The sequence below is a fragment of the Sus scrofa genome, chromosome 14 (genome assembly GCF_054392235.1).
Source record: "Sus scrofa isolate SSC_HxYL_T2T_F1_AM1 chromosome 14, Sscrofa_HxYL_maternal_Yorkshire_Landrace_v2.0, whole genome shotgun sequence".
Classification (NCBI taxonomy): domain Eukaryota; kingdom Metazoa; phylum Chordata; class Mammalia; order Artiodactyla; family Suidae; genus Sus; species Sus scrofa.
Window position 1 is genome coordinate 143,723,805 of NC_139396.1, and position 22,521 is coordinate 143,746,325.

The window sequence follows — 22,521 nt, forward strand, 5'->3', positions numbered from 1 at the left end:
CTGCCCCACCTTAGGTGTGATCCTGGTGGCTAGGGAAGAAGCTGGAATAACTTAGCTGGAAGTTGGATGAGAAATGTAGACGTACCCTATATCCTGGAGGGGCTCTAATCTAAACCCATGTCACCCAGGCCTTGCCCTAGCCTCAGATCCACCTGGCATAGTCGTTGATGATGAGGGTTCTCTAGCTCCGCCCCCCACCCTAGAGATTCTAAATCAGCAGGTCTGGGGCGGGCCCAGGAAGGCCACAGGTCTTGCTTGTTAACCGGCGAAATCTATGGGCCTCAAAGCATGGGCTCAGGCCCAGTGAAGCCCTTGACCTCTGGAACAAAGAATGGTCCATGAGCCTGAAAGAAATCCTTTCTGAGATGTCTGTGCCAAAGAAAGCAGCAGACTTTTTGGCTATGCTTTTTTGTTTTGTTTTGTTTTTTGTTTTTGGCTATGTTTTTATCTAAAGAGGAAAGTGAAACTCATCTGAGCTGAGGTAAACAGTGGGCGGCAGCTGCATGCCATGTGGTGGGTGGAAGGGTGGGCCCTGCGACTGGCAGAACTTTAGACAGAAAGGCCTCTGAGCTAGAGGAGCCGCCTCCATCCTGACTAGCTGCAGGACTGTGCCACCGTCCCCAGTTTACTTGAGGGCTTTCAGCTCATTCCTAGCTCGAGGGGGAGGGTAGGTTTAAACTTACCAGCTTCACTCCTGAGACTCCCCGGTAGAAGGGACCTGGGGGTCCCTGCTGAGGGTCCGTGCCGCCAGCAGTCCCAAGGGTGAGATTTCAGGGGATGAGTGCCACACAGGTGTTACCGTGTGTGCAGCTGGAGGGCCTGGCAGCTGCTCCCTGTTGCCCCAATACCTTCCTTGCACACCTGTGGTTTCTAGGGGGCTTTTGCTGAAGGCTGAGAGCCGGGACCTGAGAGGACCGTGACCACCTCAGTCAGGGTCTCCTCTCGCCCAGCCAGGGAGTTTGGCCTCCAGGAAGACCCCCGAGGCTTCTTGCCCAGCAGCCAGCAACCCCACCTGCAACATCTCTGGCCTCTGATCTGTACCAGGCCCTGTGCTGGTAGGAACCCCAGGCCTGCCCAGTCTGCCCCAGGGCCTCACTGTGATGCCACTTCCTTCTAGACGGCTTCCCGCCCTCCTGTCATCTTGTCCCTGGACCTGAGGCGAGGTTCTTGCAGGCTGCTCTCTTCCATACCTGTCCCACCTCCTCTGAAGACCTCTTATATCACTAAGTTTTCTGGAACCTCCAGCCTTAACCTCAACTCCTGAAACCTCCCTATTACCCCTCTGTTGATTTCCTCTGAGGTCTGTCATCCTTCAAACCCTTTTAATGGAGACCACATTTTCTCACCTCCCTCTTCTCTCAGGCTTAGGAAGAGGAACCAGGGAGCTCCTGGCTCTCGGTTGGCACTTTGCATCACCACTATGGCTCAGCAATCACTCCTCTGGAGTTACCACCCTCCACCCCATCACCACTAGCATCCTAAGCATCCACCACCCTCCACCCCATCACCACTAGCCATCCACCACCCTCCACCCCATCACCACTAGCATCCTAAGCATCACAATGTCTCAGGATGCATATGCACTTGACCTTAAGCCCAACCTTCCTCTCCATCCCATAGGCCATCATCATCCACAGTGACTTCATTCTTTCCAGTTTCCACCCTCAGGGTCCTCCCGCCCCAAGCCTGGCCTCTTCCTAAAAACATGAGCTCCATGTTGAAGCATCATTTTTGACAAGTTGAAAACAAGATTCTCATATACAATGTGAACATGTGTTCAGTTTATTTTACTAATGATGGAATTGGTAGGATGTCAAAAGCTCTACAGATCAATAAAACCATAATCTTTGGTTATTTTCCTAGCCCACAAGCCTCATTTCCAACTTCCCAATCCTCTATTTCTTGGTAAAAGTTAACATCTGACTTCGCAGCGTCTACACTGTAGTCAAGAGAAGACAGTGTGGCAAACAAAATGACCTTGCATTAGAGTCAGATGGCCCTTGGGGACTGTTGGACAGTGTTCCAGTGTGGCTTTGAAAGAATATTCAGGGAGTTCCCTGGTGGCTCAGTGGGTTAAGGACCCCATGTTGTCACTGCTGTGTTGCAGGTTCAATCTCCACCCCACAAACTTCTGCATACCAAGGGTGTGGCAGAAAAAAAAAAAAGAAAAAGAAAGAGCATTCAGTAGGCTTGTCACCCTATTTCAAAGAACTGGATACATTTTCTAAACATCTGAAACTTCTCTGATCACCCAATTCAACCCTCAGAAGCATGACTCTGAGGAAAGTAGCTCACTGACTGGCAGGGCTGGAAGGAGGAGGACTTGTAAAGAGCACCGTGGGTCAAACCCAACTGAGGAGGTCTGGAGGTGACAGTAAGGAAGGAAGTGCAGAGGAGAGTGGGGTCAGGACCTGCCCTGTGGGGAGCAGACGGATAGATGTAAGGGGGGACCGGTTTTACTCAACAAGCGTTTGGCGAGGACCTGGGATATAAACACCTACGAGTTAGGTGCTGTGCTGAATCCATTTTATAGATGAGGAAACTGAAGGTTAGATAAGGAACAGGCCAAGAGTCACCAGATTACTCTGGGTGAAGCCCAGAGTTAATCCAGGCCTGGGCCTCCTGAGCCAGTAGCGTGTGGGAGGCCAGCCAGAGGGAGGTGGAAGTAGCTTCCCCTGTGGGGTGTGTCCGTGTGTGTGCTCTGGGTGGGAGGTAGGATGTGGCTTCCTCTGTGGATTGTGTGCGTGTGCGCACTTGTACCCGCTCTGGGTGGGAGGTCGGAGGTGGCTTCCTCTGTAGGGTGTGTGTGTGTGCACTCATACACGCTCTGGGTTGGAGGTAGGAGGTGGCTTCCTCCAGCAGCAGGTGCAGAGCCCAGGCTTGGTATGGTATCTCCCGTCTAAACAAAGCCAACTTCAGGATTCCTCATGTCCTCACTGCGGAGCCCTCATTCCCAACCCTCTTCAGCACCAGCCGCCCCAGAGCCCAGAGAATGAGCTCAGAGGGCGGGGGCCCAGCAATGACGGCAGCTGGCAGTGCCTTTGACAGATCTGTCCTCGGCTTCAGCACTCTTCCCAGGCAGGATGGGTCTCTGCCTTCCTGCACACTGGCAGGAGGAGGAGGAGGAGGCAGCCAGGGGCGCTGGGGTCTGTAATCGGATCGGAGGCTGGGATGGTGACAGCTGTGGCAGGGGCCTGAGGAAGGGGCTTGGGCAGGTGGAGAAAGGCTGGGCCTGGGGTTTGTGCTCATTCATCATCCTGGAGGCAGCTCTCCTGGGCCCTGGGACCCTTACTCCAGCGTCTCCCCGGAGCCCCTATGCCACCAGCACAGCTTGTCCAGGTGTGTTGTCTCACATGGGCAGGGCCCCAGGGAAGTACCATCCATCCTGGGAGGCTCTGAAAAAAAGCAGGGGGTTGAATCCCAGCCCTGGCATCTGCTAGTTGTATGGTTTTAGGCAAGCTTGTTAACCTGTTTCCACTTCCTCTCTGGTAAAGTGGAGATACCACAGGAAACTATCTTACAAGGTGGTTCTAGAATTAAATGAGAACAGAGGGCTTTGTACACAGTGGTTACGCCCTAAGAATTAGGTTTAGGGTGTTTTAATGCTAGTCAGCATCCAAGTTACATTTGTAATATTTGGGGCCAAGATTAGCTTTAAGAAAAGCTTGAAAGAGGAGTTCCCATTATGGCTCAGTGGTTAACAAACACGACTAATATCCATGAGGACTCAGGTTGGTTCCCTCGACTCTCTCAGTGGGTTAAGGATCTGGTGTTGCCGTGAGCTGTGGTGTAGGTCACAGATACAGCTCGGATCCCGCGTTGCTGTGACTGTAGTGTAGGCTGGCAGCTGCAGCTCCGATTCAACCCCTAGCCTGGGAACCTCCATATGCCATAGGGGTGGCCCTAAAACGACAAAGAAAGAAAGAAAGGAAGGAAGGAAGGAAGGAAGGAAGGAAGGAAGGAAGGAAGGAAGGAAGGAAAGAGAAAAGAAATCTTGAAAGAAATCCGTGCTTGTGATGTGTCTACAGGGATCTGTGTACTCGCTTCAGAAAGGATTCAACAGGCAGCTGCTCTGTTGTCTGGTATGTTCAAGATGGAACATTACTGTATAGTTACCTATTGCTGTGGAACAAAGGACAGCAAAACTCAGGAGATTCAAACAACCACCCTTTAATTCCATCTCATGATTTTGTGGGCCAGGAACCTGGGCAGGGCTCAGCTAGGTGACTCCTTGCTCCATGTGGCATCAGTGGCATCACCTGATTGGGATTCGGCTGGAAGATGGGCTCACCTGCAGGATCCTAGGCGGCCTCATTCCCGTGTCTGGTATGATGGTAGGAGAAATTTGGCCATGAAGTCCTAGCATCCCTCCCACATCGGTCCCTTGTGGACTCACAAAGCCACAACACACAGCCCGGTTATAAGGTGAGGGTCGGACCCCACCTCTACATGGGAGGATTAGCCAGGATTTGGTACCAACTCTGACCTACCACAGTTACCCTCAAGAAGGAACTTATGAAATATTGTTTTTTTTCCTTTTTATAATTATAGTCGTTTTACAATGTTGTACCAATTTCTGCTGTACAGCAAAGTGACCCAGTCATAAATATATATTCTCATATTGGGGTATTTATTTCTTTGTGTAGAACTTTTGCAGTGGCCTCTTGGGGGAGTAGGAAGAGTCCTGGGCTGGCCACCAGGAAACCTGGTTTTAAATCCAGCCCATCATCGCTTTGAGCCCCTGGTGCCCTCAGGGCCTTAGATCTGATGCTAGGAACACAGAGGTGGGTGGGAGACTATTCCTGGGTTCTAGACCTCAGCCTGCACCTGTTTCGACTGTGGGTGAACAGGCAAGTCCTGTCCCTTCTCGGTACCCCACTTTCCTGCCCAGTGGAATGAGAAGGAAGTTGGACTGGCTGCCCACTGAATCCTCCCAGGATCACTGCACGGCCCACTCCCAGGGCGAACTGGTGCCACTGGAAAAATGAGAGGCCTGCAGGCTTCACACTGACCTTCCAGAGGTGTCTGTGTGCCTCTCACCTTTAGCAAAGTCACAGAAAAACACCTCTACAGACCTCAACAGGGAGGATATGGCCGTCTGTTTAGAAATAGTCATAGCAGTAGTCCTTTAAATGACCAGCTCTCCCAAAGCTCCAGAACAGGAAGGGCCTCACCAAAGCTGGATGTCTGGCTCTTTCTCAGAAACACTGAAGCTAAAGTGCTCCACCTGCTCTGCCAACCCTGTGTGGGAGGGACTGGGGATCTGCATCCCCTGGCTGAGCCACAGTATATAAAGGGGAGAGGCCCAGGCCCTACCTCCCTCCATCGCTGGTTCTAGATGGCTCTCCTTACCTAGGGAGGTCCCTGGAGCAGGCAAGCAGCTCAGAGGAGGGTCTGCAAAAAGCCCAGTAGACCACCGGGGACCCAGCCTCCACCTCGGACCCTTCAGGACCACCTGGAACTCCTGATGCTCTGTGGCCTCCCTGGGCCTTGAGTATCCATGGAGCAGACCATCTGGGGAGAGAGGAAGGCAGCAGGGCTCCGGCCACCAGCGGAGGAGGTGGGGGAGGGTGGGCAAGAAGCGTTCTGGCCCGGAGCCAGGACTATGGGATTTACAATCATCCTGGGGCCTATAAATGCTTGGAGCAGCTTTTTTATTTTGAGGCCATGAGTAATTGAGCCAACTGTGTGCTGTATCCCACAGCCAGCCCTGCCTCCTCCCACTCACAAACACACACATATATTTACACCTGTTACACACACACACACACACACACACACACCTGCACACACATTTGGAGAAATAGCAGATGTACCTTGTATGGAGGATCTGTCCTCTGTGCTACACGCGAGCGCCAGGTGTTTTCATAGGCTCGCTTAGTTAATTCTGACAACTCTTTAAGCCGGATCTCGTTTATCCCCATTTTGCAGAGAAGTGAACTGGCTGAGCCGTGGGTGAGGTAAGGTAACTTGGCCAAGAATCCACAGCTAAATTGCAGAGAAAGGACTTGAACTTACATCCCCTCCCCAGGAGCTCGGACCCTTCCCAGGCTCAGTCCAAGGCTGCTTTATCCATTCATCTATTGATAGGTACTTAAGTCGTTTCCATATCTTGACTATTATAAATAATGCTGCAATGAACACAGGAGTACATATATCTTCTACTTAGTGTTTGGGTTTTCTTTGGATAAATACCCAAGAGTGGAAGTGCTGGATTGTACTGCAGCTCTGTTTTCAATTTTTTGAGGAATCTTCACATTGTATTCTGTAGTGGCTGAACAAGTTTACATGCCCATCCACCCTACATAAGAGTTCCCATTTCTCCACATCCTTGCCAATAGTTGATGCTTGTCTTTTTGATAATAGCCATTCTGACAGGTGTGAGGTAATATCTCATTGTGATTTTGACTTTCCTTTCCCTGATGAGTAGTGATGCTGAGCATTTTTTCATTTGCCTGTTGGTCATCTGTAAGTCTCCTGTAGAAAAATATCTGTTAAGATCCTCTACCCATTTTTAACTGGGTTGTTTGTTTGATGTTGAGTCATATCAGTGCTTTGTATATTTTGGGAATCAACCCGTTATCAGATATATCACACGCAAACATCTTCTCCCATTCAGTAGGTGGCCTTTTTGCTTTGTTGATAGCTTTCCTTTGCTGTGCAAAAAGCTTTTTAGTTTGATGTATTCCCATTTGTTTATTTTTCCTTTTGTTTCCCTTGCCTGAGGAGACTTATCCTGACATATTGATCCTGAGGAGATCAATGTCAACAAGCTTGCTATCGGAGTTCCTGTTGTGGCTCAGAACCCGATTAGTACCCACAAGGATGTGGTTTTGATCCCTGGCCTCGATCAGGTGGGTTAAGGATCACTCGTTGCCTCAGGCTGTGGTGTAGGTCACAGATGCTGCTTGGATCTGGCCAGCAGCTGCAGATCCAATTCAGCCCCTAGCCTGGGAACTTCCACATGCCACAAGTGCAGTTGTAAAGAGAGAGGAAAAAAAGGTTTACTGCCTATTTTTTTCTTCTAGAAAGTTTATAGTTTCAGTTCTTTCATTTAAGTCTTTAATCCATTTTATTTATTTATTTATTTATTTATTTATTTATTTATTTATTTTTGTCTTTTTGCTATTTCTTTGGGCCGCTCCCGCGGCATATGGAGGTTCCCAGGCTAGGGGTCGAATCGGAGCTGTAGCCACTGGCCTATACCACAGCTCACAGCAACGCCGGATTGTTAACCCACTGAGCAAGTGCAGGGACCGAACCTGCAACCTCATGGTTCCTAGGCAGATTCGTTAACCACTGCGCCACAACGGGAACTCCTTTAATCCGTTTTAGATTTATTTTTGTGCCTGGTGGGAGAGAATACTCCAGTTTGATTTTTTTGCAAGTAGATATCCAGTTTTCCCAGTACCATTTGTTGAAGAGGCTGTCTTTCCACCATTGTATGTTCTTGCCTCTTTGTCGTAGATTAACTGTTCCACAAGACAAAGTGGAACAGTTCTGAGCTCTCTATTCTGTTCCACTGATCTATGTGTCTGTTTTTGTGCTAGTCCATGCTATCTTGATTATTGTAGATTTGTAGAGTAGTTTGAAATCTAGGAGTAGGATACTTCCTGCTTTGTTCTTCTTTCTTAAGATGATTTTGGCCATTCTTTTTTGTTTCCATACAAATTTTGACAGTTATTCCAGTTCTGTGAAAAATGCCATTGGTATTTTGATAGGGATTATATTGAATCTGTAAATTGCCTTGGGTAGTATGGTCATTTTAACAGTATTAATTCTTCTAATCCATTAACTTAATATGTCGTTCCATCTGTTTGTGTTATCTTCAGTTTCTTTTATCAGTGTCTTATCGTTTTCCCAATACAGGTCTTTAACCTCCTTAGTTAGATTTATTCCTAGGTATTTTACTCTTTTGGATGCAATTGTAAGTGGGATTGTTTTTTTATTTTCCTTTTCTGATAGTTGATTGTTAGTGTATAGAAATGTACACAGGTTTCTGTATATTAATTTTGTATCCTACAACTTTATCTCATTTACCGATGAATTCTAGTAGATTTTGGTGACATCTTTAGGATTTTCTATGCATAGTACCACGTCATCTGCAAACAGTGACAGTTTTACTTCTTTCTTTTCGATCTGGGCTCCTTTTATTTCTTTTACTTATCTGTGTCTAGGTGGAACAAAAGTGGCAAGAGTGGGCATCCTTGTTCCTAATCTTAGAAGAAATCCTTTCAGCTTTTCATCACTGAGCATTAGCTGTAGGCGTCTCATATTTGGCCTTTATTATGTTGAGCTGTGTTCCCTCTATACCCACTTTGTGGTGAGTTTTACCATAAATGGATGTTGAATTTAGTCAGAACTTTTTCTGCATCCTTTGAGATGATTATGTAATTTTTATTTTTCACTTTGTTAGTGTGGTATATCACATGGTTTGACTTATAGATATTGAATCATCCTTGCATCCCTGGGATAAATTTTAGTGATTCTTTTTTTTTTTTAGGGCTGCACTCACGGCATATGGAAGTTCCCAGGCTAGGGGTCAAATTGGAGCTGTAGCTCCTGACCTATACCACAGCCACAGCAATGCCAGATCTGAGCTGCATCTGGAACCTACACCACAGCTTACAGCAAGGCCAGATCTTTAACCCACTGAGTGAGACCAGGGATCGAGCCTGTGTCCTCCTGGATATTAGTTGGTTTCGTTACTGCTGAGCCACAGTGGGAACTCCAATTCCTTCTTTCAAAGCAGTAGCTTTGGGTTTAATTGATTCTTATCCATTTGTCCATTTCTTAGATGTCTGCCTTTCCTCCCATTTATTTACCTTGGATTTAATTAGCTCTTCTTTTGGTACTCTCTTAAAATGGAAGCTTAGATTATTTATTTATTTATTTATTTTGTCTTTTTAGTCTTTTGAGGGCCGCGCCCGTGGCATATGGGGGTTCCCAGGCTAGGGGTCTAATCGGAGCTATAGCCACCAGCCTATGCCACAGCCACAGCGACACCAGATCTGAGCCGTGTCTGCAACATACACCACAGCTCACAGCAACGCCAGATTTTTAGATCTTTAATTTTTTCTAATATGAGCTTTTAAAGCTGTAAATATCCATCTATGCACCGCTTTAATTGCATCCCACAAATTTCAATTTGGTCTTTTATTTTCATTTGTTTCCAAATATATTCTAATTTCCCTTGTGATTTTGACTTTGGCCCATGGATTACTTAGATATATGCTGTTTAATTTCCAAATATTCTGTATGTCTTTAATATTTTCACACCACATGAATATTTTATACTTATTTGAAATTTAAATTTTAAAAAATTTTAAAATAAGAACAATGATTCTCAAGTTGGGAGTGAGCCGCTGCCCACACTGCACTTTCCATCTTCCCCTGATTCCTCTCTTTTCGTGTGCCATAGCACGCCTGCATCCGCATCCACCCATCTGCCTGGACCAGAATACTTTTACATCATCCCTAGCTTCTATCTCATTCTTTATATTCAAACAACTACTATTTCTTGTGGTTCTTATTGTCTGAGTTTTATGAAATATGCCCACCTCCTTTGCTATTATCTCAGGAGAAGACATCATTGATTCTAGTTTGCACACATGAAGCAGCATCCTAATGGCTTTGCCACAAAATTCTTATTAGTTACAAAGGGAAAAAGAATAATGGTAACTTAGAGAAGCCTAGAAAACGCCACCTTAATCAAATGGTCAAAATGAACAAAGTTGTTAATGGGACAAGTTGAAACCATGCACCACTTGTTAAGATGCAATGAGAAAAATGCAACCTAAAACTATCATGCTAAACTTTTTGTCAGATAAGTTTATATTTTAATTAATCTCTGTTCAAATTTCCTTTCTATTGTTTGATTTTATTAGCTTGCTTTCTTAGGGTTAGATTTCTTCATGGGCTTAAAATTTTTGGTTTTCAGGCTCATTTTGAGTAGTCCACAGAGGTGTTTATTGCACTTTGGAGCAAGGATTAATTTTTTTTCATATTTTATCTATTATACTTTTGTGTTTTTAAGCAGTAGTGCCTTAACATATGAACTTACAGAGCAATCTTTAAAGTTCAACATTCTGTTTATACCCTGGTGTGGTAGGACAAGCCAGGCTTTTAGCAGGTCAGAGCCCTACTTTTTTTTTTTTTTTTTGGTCTTTTTAGGGCTGCATCTGCGGCATATGGAGGTTCCCAGGTCCCAAGCTCAAATCAGAACTGTGCCACAGCCACAGCAACGCCAAATCCAAGCCAAGACTGCAACCTATGGCAATACTGGATCCTTAACCCACTGAGCAAGGTTAGGGATTGAACTCGCATCCTCATGGGTACTAGTCAGACTTGTCTCTGCTGAGTCATCACAGGAATCCCCAGAGTCCGACTTTTGAATCCTACTTCTGCTGTGTGATCTTGTTCATGTTTCTGAACTTTAAGATTCAGTTCTTTCATCCAACAAATGGGCATAATGACACCTACCTTGCAGGGATTTTCTGTGAGGATTAAATGAAAGTGCCTGACTAGACTTACCAAATATTTTTCACTTTGTTGAAACTGTGGATGACTCTCCCATGCAGCATGAATGAAACAGAGCAATTTGATATTCTGCCAACAGATGCAAAGGAGGCTGCCCGACTTTTAAAAACAAAAGGACTCCAAATACATGTGACTGTTTCCACTGACATGAATGGTCTCTTAATCCAATTTCTGTCTGTGTGTTCTCAGAGCAAGCAAGTAGAACACAAAGAAGTCAGAATGTGTGTTGGAGCCAGAAAGTGAAAAATCTAGTAGCAGGAATAACCTTTCCGGTGCAGATCCATTGCTGGGGCCCTGGCAACTTGAAGAAATTAACTGGCAGGACCTATGTCTTTTCTCAGGGACAGAGTCAAAGGGTCCTGTGATTCAGGTACAAATAGCCAGCCTTAAGAATAGGCTGGAGGAGTTCCCGTTGTGGCACAGTGGTTAACGAATCCGACTAGGAACCATGAGTTTGCAGGTTCAATCCCTGCCCTTGCTCAGTGGGTTAACAATCAGGCGTTGCCGTGAGCTGTGGTGTAGGTCACAGACGTGGCTCGGATTCCGAGTTGCTGTGGCTCTGGCGTGGGCTGGCAGCTACAGCTCCGATTAAACCCCTAGCCTGGGAAACTCCATATGCCGCGGGAGCGGCCCAAGAAATGGCAAAAAGACCAAAAAAAAAAAAAAAAAAAAAAAGAATAGGCTGGAGGATATTGGAGGTTCAGGTATGGGAGGGGGGAAGCCAGAGCTAGTTCTGAGTGAAGAAATGCCACACATGAGCCCTGGTGAGAATCTGAGGCTGCCTTCATTTGACTTATAAAAAAACTAAATTTCTGTCGTGGTTCAGCAAGTTAAGAACCTGACTAGTATCCATGAGGATGTGGGTTTGATCCCTGGCCCCACTTTTTGTGTTAAGGATCTGGCATTGTCGCAAGCTGAATCTTGACAGCATTTTTCTGGAGCCCTTCCAAACCCAGGATCCAGCCTAGGGAATTTGTCTCCCCTTCCCACATATTCCAAGGGCTTTTCTGTGGGTCCCCTCTCCCCTGGAGATGCTCACCAGATCCATTCCAGCCTGGTACCCTGACTCCTGAAGTCATGACCAGCCCCACTCAGATCTTCACTTATGTTACAACTCTCTCTTCCTGTTCAGGGCCTGCCTCGTGGGACAGGGTCCATCCTTCGCAAGGACACCAGAGGGGAAATTATGGCAAGAGAAAGAACTGAAAAAGGTACGTGACTACATTCAAGGCACTTTCACATTTGGAAATGCATTTAATCACTGAAACCTTATAAAAAAAGGAGGACCGAATACTTATTTTTACTTTATTAATGAGGTTCAGGGAGCTGCTAATAAACCCTGGTCACTTTAATTACACTTTCGAAATTATAGAAAAAAATAACATTACTTTGCTACATTAAAAGAACGGGTAAAAATTGGCTGTTTTATTAGTTTAAATCCTGTCATGGTTCAGCAGTTAGCAAACCTGACTAGCATCCACGAAGATGCGGGTTCGATCCCTGTTCTTGCTCAGTGAATTAAGGATCTGGCATTGCCTTGAGCTGTTGTATAGGTCGCAGATGTGGTTCAGGTCCCGTGTTGCTGTGGCTCTGGTTCTGGCATAGGCCAGCAGCTACAGTTCCAATTGGACTCCTAGCCTGGGAACCTCCATATGCCGCTGGTGTGGCCCTAAAAAGACAAAAAGACCAAAAATTAATAAAATTTTTAAAAATCAGCCTGAAAAATCACTTAACATTCTCACAGAATTATTTTTTTAAGTTCCCATAGGTCTGTGATTATTGTTAATTGCTATAGGCTGATAACATTTCCTAATTCATTTAGATCCTTTTCCCTTGTTAGGTATGATGGTTAAAAGAGCTGAGGGGAAGTGTTCATTTATTTATTGAACAAATATTTAAGTAGCTGCTCCTGTGTGGTCAAGTGCTGTGTTAGATCCAGGACATTCAAAAGTGAATAAGATGAACACATTTGCTTTCACAGAGCAGCTCACAGCTTCCAGGGGAATATAGGCAGCAAGAGGCAATTACGAGGCTGGCAACTACAAGGGCGGATGTCCTGGATGCTGTGGGAGCACAGAGCGGGGAGCTAACCTTCCCGCCACCAGTCAGCCCCTGCCTGCTGCCACAGCAAGGTCAGAAGAGCAGCTGCCAGTTAAGGTCAAGTCACTCCAGGAAGACTAGAATGAGTTGAATGGCCACAACTTAACCATCTGCAAAACCATTATAGTGGCCAGACGTGAGCCATCCATGACTGTTTGATAGAACTTGAGAATTCAGGGGTCTTGGAGCTTCAGATACTTTAGGATTTGGAGCCCCAAACTATTTTGATTCCATGATAACTTTACCAAAGTCTTGTTTGCCATTCCCTAGGCCCGAAGGGCCAAAACCAGCAATGTTCATACCTCTGTTGTCCTTGTGGTGACATTGGTGATGACAGCAACGGTGGTGCTGGTTTTCACAGCTTCAACAACTGAGCATCTTTGTGCTCACTTGATAAATGTTATTTCATTGATCTTCACAGAAGTCCTATAGGTAGTTTTTTTGGGTCAGAAACTAAACCAGAGTTAGGTAACTTGCTTGTGCTCAGCTTACTAATAAACAGAAGGAACCACTTCTCTAACTACAAGAATTATACCATTCAGACTGTTAAGACCAGTGAGATTTTGCTAGTTTTCCCCTAAAGATGCCAGTGGTGGGTTATTCTGTTTAACTTATATATGCCCTGCTGCTTTTAATAAAGTTGTTAAGGGAGTCCCTTGGTGGCCTACCAGTTAAGGATTCGGTGCAGTCATTGCTGTGGCACAGGTTTGATTCCTGGCCCAGGGAATTTCTGCATGCTGAGGGTGTGGCCAAAAAAAAAAAAAGTGTTTGCGGTAACTTACAATAAAAGCACTACAATATGGCTTAAAAATATAGGTACCATTTAATGGGAACTAAAGCCAATGTGCTCACTGTTGCTGTGATGCTCAGATAGGCTATGAGCTTCCCGGCAGCCATGGTAAAAATGGAGGTATTGTAAGTTGCAAAGTTATTATTTTGGAGATACAGTGCATATTTTTCCTGACACTAATTTAGAAAAGTAATTTTTTATGATGGTACTAAGTTATGTAAAGAATAATATTCTCAGAGTTCCATGGTGGCTCAGCATATGGAGGTTCCCAGCCTAGGGGTTGAATTGGAGCTGTAGCTGCCAGCCTACACCAGAGCCACAGCAATGCGGGATCCTTAACCCACTGAGCGAGGCCTCGTGGTTCCTAGTCAGATTTGTTAACCACTGAACCATGACGGGAACTCCCAGTAGTTCATTTCTTTTTTTTTTTTTTTTTTTTTGTCTTTTTTTGCTATTTCTTGGGCCACTGCTGCGGCATATGGAGGTTCCCAGGCTAGGGGTCCAATTGGAGTTGTAGCCCCCGGCCTACACCAGAGCCACAGCAATGTGGGATCCGAGTCACGTCTGCGACCTACACCACAGCTCACGGCAATGCCGGATCCTTAACCCACTGAGCAAGGGCAGGGACTGAACCCGCAACCTCATGGTTCCTAGTCAGATTCGTTAACCACTGCGCCACGATGGGAACTCCCCAGTAGTTCATTTCTTGCTCCATGTAACAAATGACCCATCTATGAGGCCTTTTCCTTCTCTGTCAGCTGATCATAAAGGAATTTTCCTTGTGAATATAGATATGAGCTGGCGCTAGAGTGATGGATGATGGCAAGGGGTCTCAGCCACCCGCTGAGCTGGTGCCGCTTCCCTGTGTGCTCAGGTGTTGCTCATGCCCAAACCTGACATCACTACTTCCATCCTTCAAAGGAATGCTGGTGAACCTACCTGAGCTTTGGCTTAGGGGGTATAGGATAATCCAGCTCATGATGAGCGGCTTTGGTAGGAATCATTTCTAGAATGGCCCCCTAAATGTCCCGCCTTAATCCTCAGAACTTTTGAATATGAGTGCTATCCCTCCTGTGATTGTTACCTGGCACATTAAGATAGGGGAGTTCCTGGTATGGCTCAGTAGTAATGAACCCGACTAGCATCCATGAGGATTTGGGTTCAATTCCTGCCTCGCTCAGTGGGTTAAGGATCCAGCATTGCTGTGAGTTTTGGTGTAGGTCACAGATGGGGCTTGGATCTGATGTTGCTGTGGCTGTGGTGTAGGTCAGCAGCTGTAGCTCCAATTCGACCCCTAGCCTGGAAAATTCCATATGCCACAGGTACAGCCCTTGAAAAGCAATAAATAAGTAAGTAAGTAAGTAAATAAATAAAGAAAGAAAACTTAAGATAAGATTATCCAGGTGGGCCTGGTCTAATGACACAAGCCTTTCAAAGTGGAGAGCTTTCTCTGGTAGCAGAAGAAGTCTGAGGGATTTGAAGTGGGGGGAAATTAGATGTATTGTTGCTGGCTTGAGAATGATGGGGGCCACATTAGAAGGAATACAGGGGCCTTAAGGAACTGAGAAATGCCCTCAGTTGACAGCCAACAAAAACAGTCCTACAACCTCAAGGAATTAAATTTGGCCAAAACTTGAATAAGGCTGGAAGCAATTTTTTTATAATTAAGATAATTTGATTTACAATGTTGTGCTGGTGTCTGCTGTCATAATACATGTATCGTTTGTGTCATATTTTAGATTCCACATGTAAGTGATATCATGTGGTATTTGTCCTTTTTTCTGACTTACTTCACTTAATATGAGACTCTCTAGTTGCTTCTGTGTTTCTGCAAATGGCATTTTTTTGTCCTATTTATGGCTGAGTAGTATTCCATTGTATATATGTACCACATCTTCTTAATCCATTTATCTGTTGATGGATATTTATGTTGTTTCCATGTCTTGGCTATTGTGAATAGTGCTGCAATGAACATGAGGGTGCATGTATCTTTTTGAATTGTAGTTTTGTCTGGATATATGCCCAGGATTGGGATTGCTGGGTCATATGGTAGTTCTATATTTAGTTTTATGAGGTACCACATACTGTTTTCCATAGTGGTTGTACCAATTTATATTCCCCAAAACAGCGTGGGAGGGTTCCCTTTTCTCCACATCCTCTGCAGCATTTGTTATCTGTAGACTTGTTAATGATGGCCATTCTGACCAGTGTGAGGAAGCAGATTCTTACTTAGAGCCTCCAGTTAAGAGTTCAGCCTTGTCAACACCTTAATTTTGGCCAAATGGTACCCTAAGCAGAGAATCTACCTGAGCCATCCTGGACTTTTGACCCATGTAACTGTTAAGCTAATAAATGTGTGTTCCTTTAAGCAGTTACATTTGCAGTAATTTGTTACACATCAATAGAAATATAATACAGCATCTCTGGCCACATAGGCACTTGATATTCCATGGTCAGCAAATTCAGAAATTCTGTCTCTACCAGGGCCCAGCTATTTTTCATATGAATATAATTCTGTGCTGTACATGTCATGGCTGTTCTCAGGTGTGTACATTGTGATTCTCCTACTGGGGCTTGCAATGACTTCTACACAGCATCTTCTTCTTCTGGAGGCCTGTCTAGCACCATAGGGTCTTCTGTGTCACATGCTCCAAGCAGCAGGGTGACTGGTACACGGCCTGGACCTACTGTAGAATCCAGTCCTAGTCTGTACTTTGGTCAAGGCTGGCAGCCTTCTGTATCACTTGACAGATGCAGTAGCCCAAGTGTGAAATAAATATGCTGCCTCCAGAACTGAAAAGAGGTCAAGCAAGTGTTATGTTTCTTTTTTTGGTGGTGGATGATGCAAGATGCAATCATTTGTCTGTTACTTTGCAGGGGATGTTCTGGCAGGCCTCATATCACTGGATCCTTATCAATTCAGTAACCCAGCAGGTCCCTGAATCTTTATAAGATTTACTATCTCACCATTTGGACTCCAACATATTTCTTGATCATTTACTATTGTCAATATGATGTTATCAAAATAGAGGACTATTGTGATGTCCTGCAGGATATCCAGCTTGTCCAAGTCCCTTTGGACAATTTTATGACAGATGACAGGAGAGTTAACAAAGTTCTGGGACAAGACTATGGACATACACTGCTGACTGCCCCATGTGAATGAAAATGACATTTAATGGTCTACCTAGGAGCCTCTGCTGTGGTGCAACGGGATTGTCAGCATCTTGGGAGCACTGGGTCGCGGGTTTGATCCCCGACCCAGCAGAGTGGGTTAAAGATCTGGCATTGCCGCAGCTGCAGCTGGGATCTGATCCCTGGCCCAAGAGTTCCATATGCTGTAGGACAGCAAAAAAATGAGAAAAGAAAAAAAACGTCTACCAGGACTACAGTGGGTTCGGCTCAGCCCACTATGCCAAAAGTGGACCTATTAAACAGAAATGAGTGAGTTTAAGAAGTAGAAAGACAGCAGAAATAGTAAACATAGCCAAATGCTGGTTCTTTGAAAAATCAACAAAATACATAAACCTCTATTTAACCCAGAAAAGAAAAAGTAGCAGGGCAAAATACACAAAGGAAATAACAGGAACAAAGTAATCATGGAAAGTTGACATTTTTAAAAATAAGACTCTTTTGCACAATTCTTTGTGAATAGACTTGAAGATGTAGATGAAATCCAGAATTTCTTAGAAAATATAATTTATTGGCATTCCCGCTGTGGCGCAGCAGAAATGAATCCGACTAAGAACCGTGGGGTTGTGGGTTCCATCCCTGGCCTCGCTCAGTGGGTTATGGACCCGGCGTTGCTATGAGCTGTGGTGTAGGTCGCAGATGTTGCTCTGATCCCGCATTGCTGCAGCTGTGGTGTAGGCCGGCAGCTACAGCTCTGATTAGACCCTTAGCCTGGGAACCTACATATGCCAAGGTTGCGGCCCTAGAAAAGGCAAGAAGACAACAACAACGAAAAATGAAAGAAAATATAATTTATCAAAACCATCCGTAATAAAGATAGCAAAGTTAGGAGTTCCTATTGTGGCTCAGCAGGTTAAGAACCCGGCTAGTATCAATGGGGTTGTGGGTTCGATCCCTGGCCTCACTCAGTGGGCTAATTATCTGGTGTTGCCGCAAACTGTGGCAGTGTAGGTCCCAGATGAGCCTCAGATCTGGTGTTGCTGTTGCTGTGGCTGTGGTGTAGCCCAGCAGCTAAGACTCCAATTCTACCCCTAGCCTAGGAACTTCCTTATGCCACAGATGCGGCCCTAAAAAGGCATAAATAAATAAATAAATAAATAAAGATGGAAAAATTAAACAACACAATTCCCATTAAATGGCAGTTCTTGTTATTATTGGTCTCAGAACACTTTTATACTCTTAAAAATTTTTGAATACACCCAAATAACTTTTGTTTATGTGGATTATGTTTATTACTATTTACCATATTAAACATTAAAAATAAGAACATGGAAGTAGTTTTTAAAAAACAAGCCCATTATATGTTAACATAAATAACATTATTTTATGAAAAAAAACTACATTTTCAGCCAAAAAAATGTAGTGATAATAATGATATTGCTTTATATATTTGCAAATCTCTTTGATGTTTGGCTTAATAGAAGATAGCTGGATCCTCATGTTTGCTACATTCGGTCTCTTGCTATATGTTTGGTTTGAAGAATATAAAGAAAATTTAATTTCATGCAGATATTTTGTTGTAAAGGACTTTGCTGTCATCCTGAAAGTGTTATAGGGACCCCAAGGTGTCCTCAGGCCACTTAGTTGAGAACTAATTCCACTGAAGAAACAGAAAATTTATCAAAGATCTGTCTCTCTCTCTCTCTCTCACACACACACACACACACACACACACACACACACACACACACACACACACACACACACGACATTAAGATCACATGATTTCATGGGGAAACTCTTCCAATCCTTCAGAGACCAGATAATGCTAATGTTAGAACACAGAAAAAGAAATTTCCAAACTCTTCTTCTAAAGTAAATTTAACATTGATATCTAAATGCAATAAAACACAAAAAGAAAATGTATAGGTAATTTTTACTTATATTTATGCAAAAATTTCAAATAAAATGTTAGCAAATAGATAGTCTAAGAGAACATTAAAAATGATACACCATTATTAAGTGGTATTTATTCCAGGAACACAAAATTGGTTTGATATTATTCATTAACACAATTCACCAATAATAACAAATTTATGAAAAAAGCTATATGAGTTTATAGGGAGATAATGCAAACCTTTTGACAAAAGGTTCATGATCAAAACATTGAGTAAAATCAAGAACTAATGAATTCACTTTAACATAATAAATATATATAATATATTTTATATTATCTATATATGTGTTATAGTAATTATATATTATATTATAAATATATTTATAATATATATAAATATAAAAATATATATAACAGGTATCCCATATATAGGATATATAAAATATATAATATATATAATATAATATAATATATAATATATATTTATAAATATATTTATAAATATAAATACATGTAAATATATATAATAAATATCCTATATAGGATATGTATAAATATATATTATATTATGTATTATATATAAATATATAACACATAATATTAATAATATTATAATATATACAATAATATATATATTATACAATGATGGTATATATATAATATACAATAATGGTATATATTAGGAATATATAATTAATTCCTAGAGTTAGCATCTTACTTAATGGATAAGTACATGAGGCCAGGAATAAGGCAAGGATGCCTAGTATTTCCATTACTAGGTAACATGATATTGGAGCTAATATAATTGAGGTATAGTTGATTTACAACATTATGTAAGTTTCAGGTGTATAAAACAGTGAGTCACAATTTTTAAAGATTATACTTCATTTATGGTTATTGTATAATATTGGCTATATTCTCTGTGCTGTACAATACATCCTTGTAGCTTATTTTATACATAGTAGTTTGTACACCTTAATCTCCTACCCCTCTCTTGCCCGTCCCCCTTTCCCTCTCAACTAATAACCATTTGTTTGTTCTCTATATCTGTGAGTCTGTTTCTTTTCTGTTATAGTCACTAGTTTTATTATTTTTATTTCATTTTTTAGATTCCATATAAAAGTGATATCCTATAGTATTTGTCTTTCTCTGTCTGACTTACTTCACTAAGCATAATACCCTCCCAGTCCATCCATGTTGTTGCTGATATTGGAGATATTAATCAAGACAACCAGATAAGATAAAACTGTTAGATGCATAAGAAATAAAAATCAAAAAATAAACCCATCTCTATTTGTAGATGATATGATAGTATAGTTGGAAAATGCAAAAGTTTTAATGACAAAATTAACACAAGTAAAATAATTCTGTAATGTATACATATAAATGCATGGTTTTAGATTGATAAATAATATATAAATATGCAAATATATTTATAATTATATAAAAAATAACCAGTTACAGGAGATAATGAAACAGAAAACCGTATTGAAACAAAAAAAAGCATAAACTATTTAGGAATAAACTAACAAGAAATATGTGTGAACTATGTGGAAATTCTAGCATAATTTGTAAAGGAGTTTTTACATAATATTATGGCACTAGGCATTAGAAAATATTACAAAGTCGTAACTAAGAAAACATAGTTTCTAATAGGCAGGCTTGGTTCTGAAAGTAGCCACCTATGTAAGTAGTTTTGAATCCCTAGATTATCACAAGCCCAGGTATCAGGAGGGCGGGGTCTAGTCTAAAGGGGGGCGCATGGCTACCCCTTCTGCATTGGCTGGTTGTCCATCTGGCTCCAGGTCTCTTGTGCCTCTGGACTATGAGACTGACAACTGGTGTCAATGTGGTGATTTTCTTGGCTCTGCCCTCTCTTCTGGTATCACTTTTTCTGTAATAAAACTTTTGCTTTGATCTGCTGGAGTGTTGAGTGTTTTATTTGTTACCACTAAAATCATCAAAACTTCTCTGAGGAAAACTTGAAAACACTCCCAAAAAGCATAAAAGGAGAATTGAACGAATTGAACGAGATACCCCTTGTTCTTTGATAGGACCACTCAACAGCATAAAGCTCTAATTCTCCTCAAGTTAATATATAAGTTTAAGATGATCTTGGAGTTCCCTAGTGGCTCAGTGGGTTGAGGACCCAGCATTGTCACTGCTGTGGCTCAGGTCGCTGCAGTGGTATGGGTTCAATCCCAGGTCTGGGAACTATTACATGCCACGGAGGCAGCCCCCCCAAATACGATCCTAATAAAAATTCCACATTTTTTTCTAAAGAAGTTAACTCTAGAACTCATAGACAAAAATAAACATGCAAGAATAGCCATAAACTTGCCCCCCCAAAGAAAAGCTGTGTGAAGAGACTATGCTTGTCAAATAGTAAATGATATCATAAAAGATCTATAATTAAAACTGGTAGATAAAAAGACAGACTATTAGAATAAAATAGAAAGTCCAGGAATAGACACCTAAGTGCATATGGAAATTTAGCATATGATAAATATCTCAAATTATTGAGGAAAAGCTGGTTCTTTTAATAAGTGGTGTTGCAGCAACTGGATGGCCATTTGGAGGAGGATAAAATTGTACCCAGGCCTTACAACATTCACCAGAATAAACTCCAAATGGATCCAAGGTCTTAGTGTAAAAAATAAAATCACATAGATACCAGAATAAAACAGAATTTAAAAGATAATCTCAGCGTGGGGGAAGTTTTCTAACTCTCTGAAAATCCAGATGCAACAACAGCAACAACTGACTGATGAATTTCTCTACCTAAAATTAAAGCAACGTGTGTATCCATTTTTTAGATTCTACATATAAGTGATATCATTTGATGTGTGTCTTTCACTACACTTAGTATGATAATCTCTAGGTCCATCCATGTTGCTACAAATGGCATTATTTCATTCTTTTCATTCTTTTCTGAGTAATATTCCATTCCACACAAGTGAATTTATTCTCAGAACAGAAACAGACTCACAGACCGAAAAACTTATGGGCGGGAGGGATGGACTGGGGGTTTGGGATTGGCATATGCACACTGAGGTATATGGAATGATTGGCCAACGGGGACCTGTTGCATAGCACAGAGAACTTTCCCCAATATTCTGTGATAATATGAGAATCTGAAATGCACATACATGTGTAACTGAATCACTTTGTTGTATAGCAGAAATTATCACAACATTGTAAATCAACTATACTTTAATAGAACTTTAAAAATGAAAAAAAAAAAAAAAAGCAGCATGGAGTTCCCACTGTGGCACAGCAGGTTAAAGATCCAGCATTGTCACTGCAGTGGCTCTGGTTGCTGCTGTGGCATAGGTTCGATCTCTGGCCTGGGAATATCCACATGTCAAGGGTACAGCCAAAACAAGTCAAAAGACAAATAATCTAGGAAGAAATATTTGCCACCTATTTCAGAGATGATATAATTTTCCTAATATATGAAGGGGACTTAAAATTGAGTGGAAGGAAAAAAAGGCCCAAAACCCAATATAAAAATGGGCAAAAAGACAGTTTACCAAAAATATACAATGGTTGTCAAATACCTTTCGTGAAAGAAAGAGAGAAAGAGAAAGAGAAGAGAAAGAAGGAAAGAGAAAGAAAGAAAAAAGAAAAAAAGCAAGCAAGCAAGCTAAGAATATACATATATTACACAGAAACATTAAAGACAAGGAGGGGGCTTGGAGGGAAAGAGATGAAAGAGGAGGAGGAGAAAAGGGGGAGGAAGGAAAAGAGAGAGGGACAGGAGAATACAAGGTATATTCTTTCTTTACAAAAGAAATCAACTTATAAACATAGAAGGATTGATTCAATTAGAAAACCTTCATTTATAATACCTTCTGGCAAGGATCATCAGTGGATGCTAAAACCATTGGATGAATGACTATTGGTGACCTACACCACAGCTCATGTCATGACAATGCCAGATCCCCCACCCACTGAGTGAGGCCAGGAATTGAACCTGCATCCTCATGGATACCAGCCAGATTTGTTTTCACTGCGCCACAAGGGGAACTCCCAAAGATGATTTCTAATTACAAAGACAAGA

The 22,521-nt window shown here is 42.5% G+C and overlaps 1 protein-coding gene across 3 annotated transcripts in view; it reads left to right on the plus strand.

Annotated features, from left to right (window-relative positions):
• Positions 1-202: 202 nt before the first annotated feature.
• Positions 203-22,521, plus strand: part of RBM20 (RNA binding motif protein 20) — a 243,283-nt gene continuing 220,964 nt past the window's right edge. Inside the window, exons 1-2 of one of the 3 annotated variants that reach the window (XM_084994256.1) lie at positions 203-481; positions 11,672-11,750. The gene's annotated coding sequence lies outside the window, so the exon portion shown is untranslated. Of the gene's footprint in view, positions 482-5,929; positions 5,961-11,671; positions 11,751-22,521 lie in introns of those variants that run through there. The other 2 variants (XM_084994250.1, XM_084994252.1) reach the window with 2 other exon arrangements.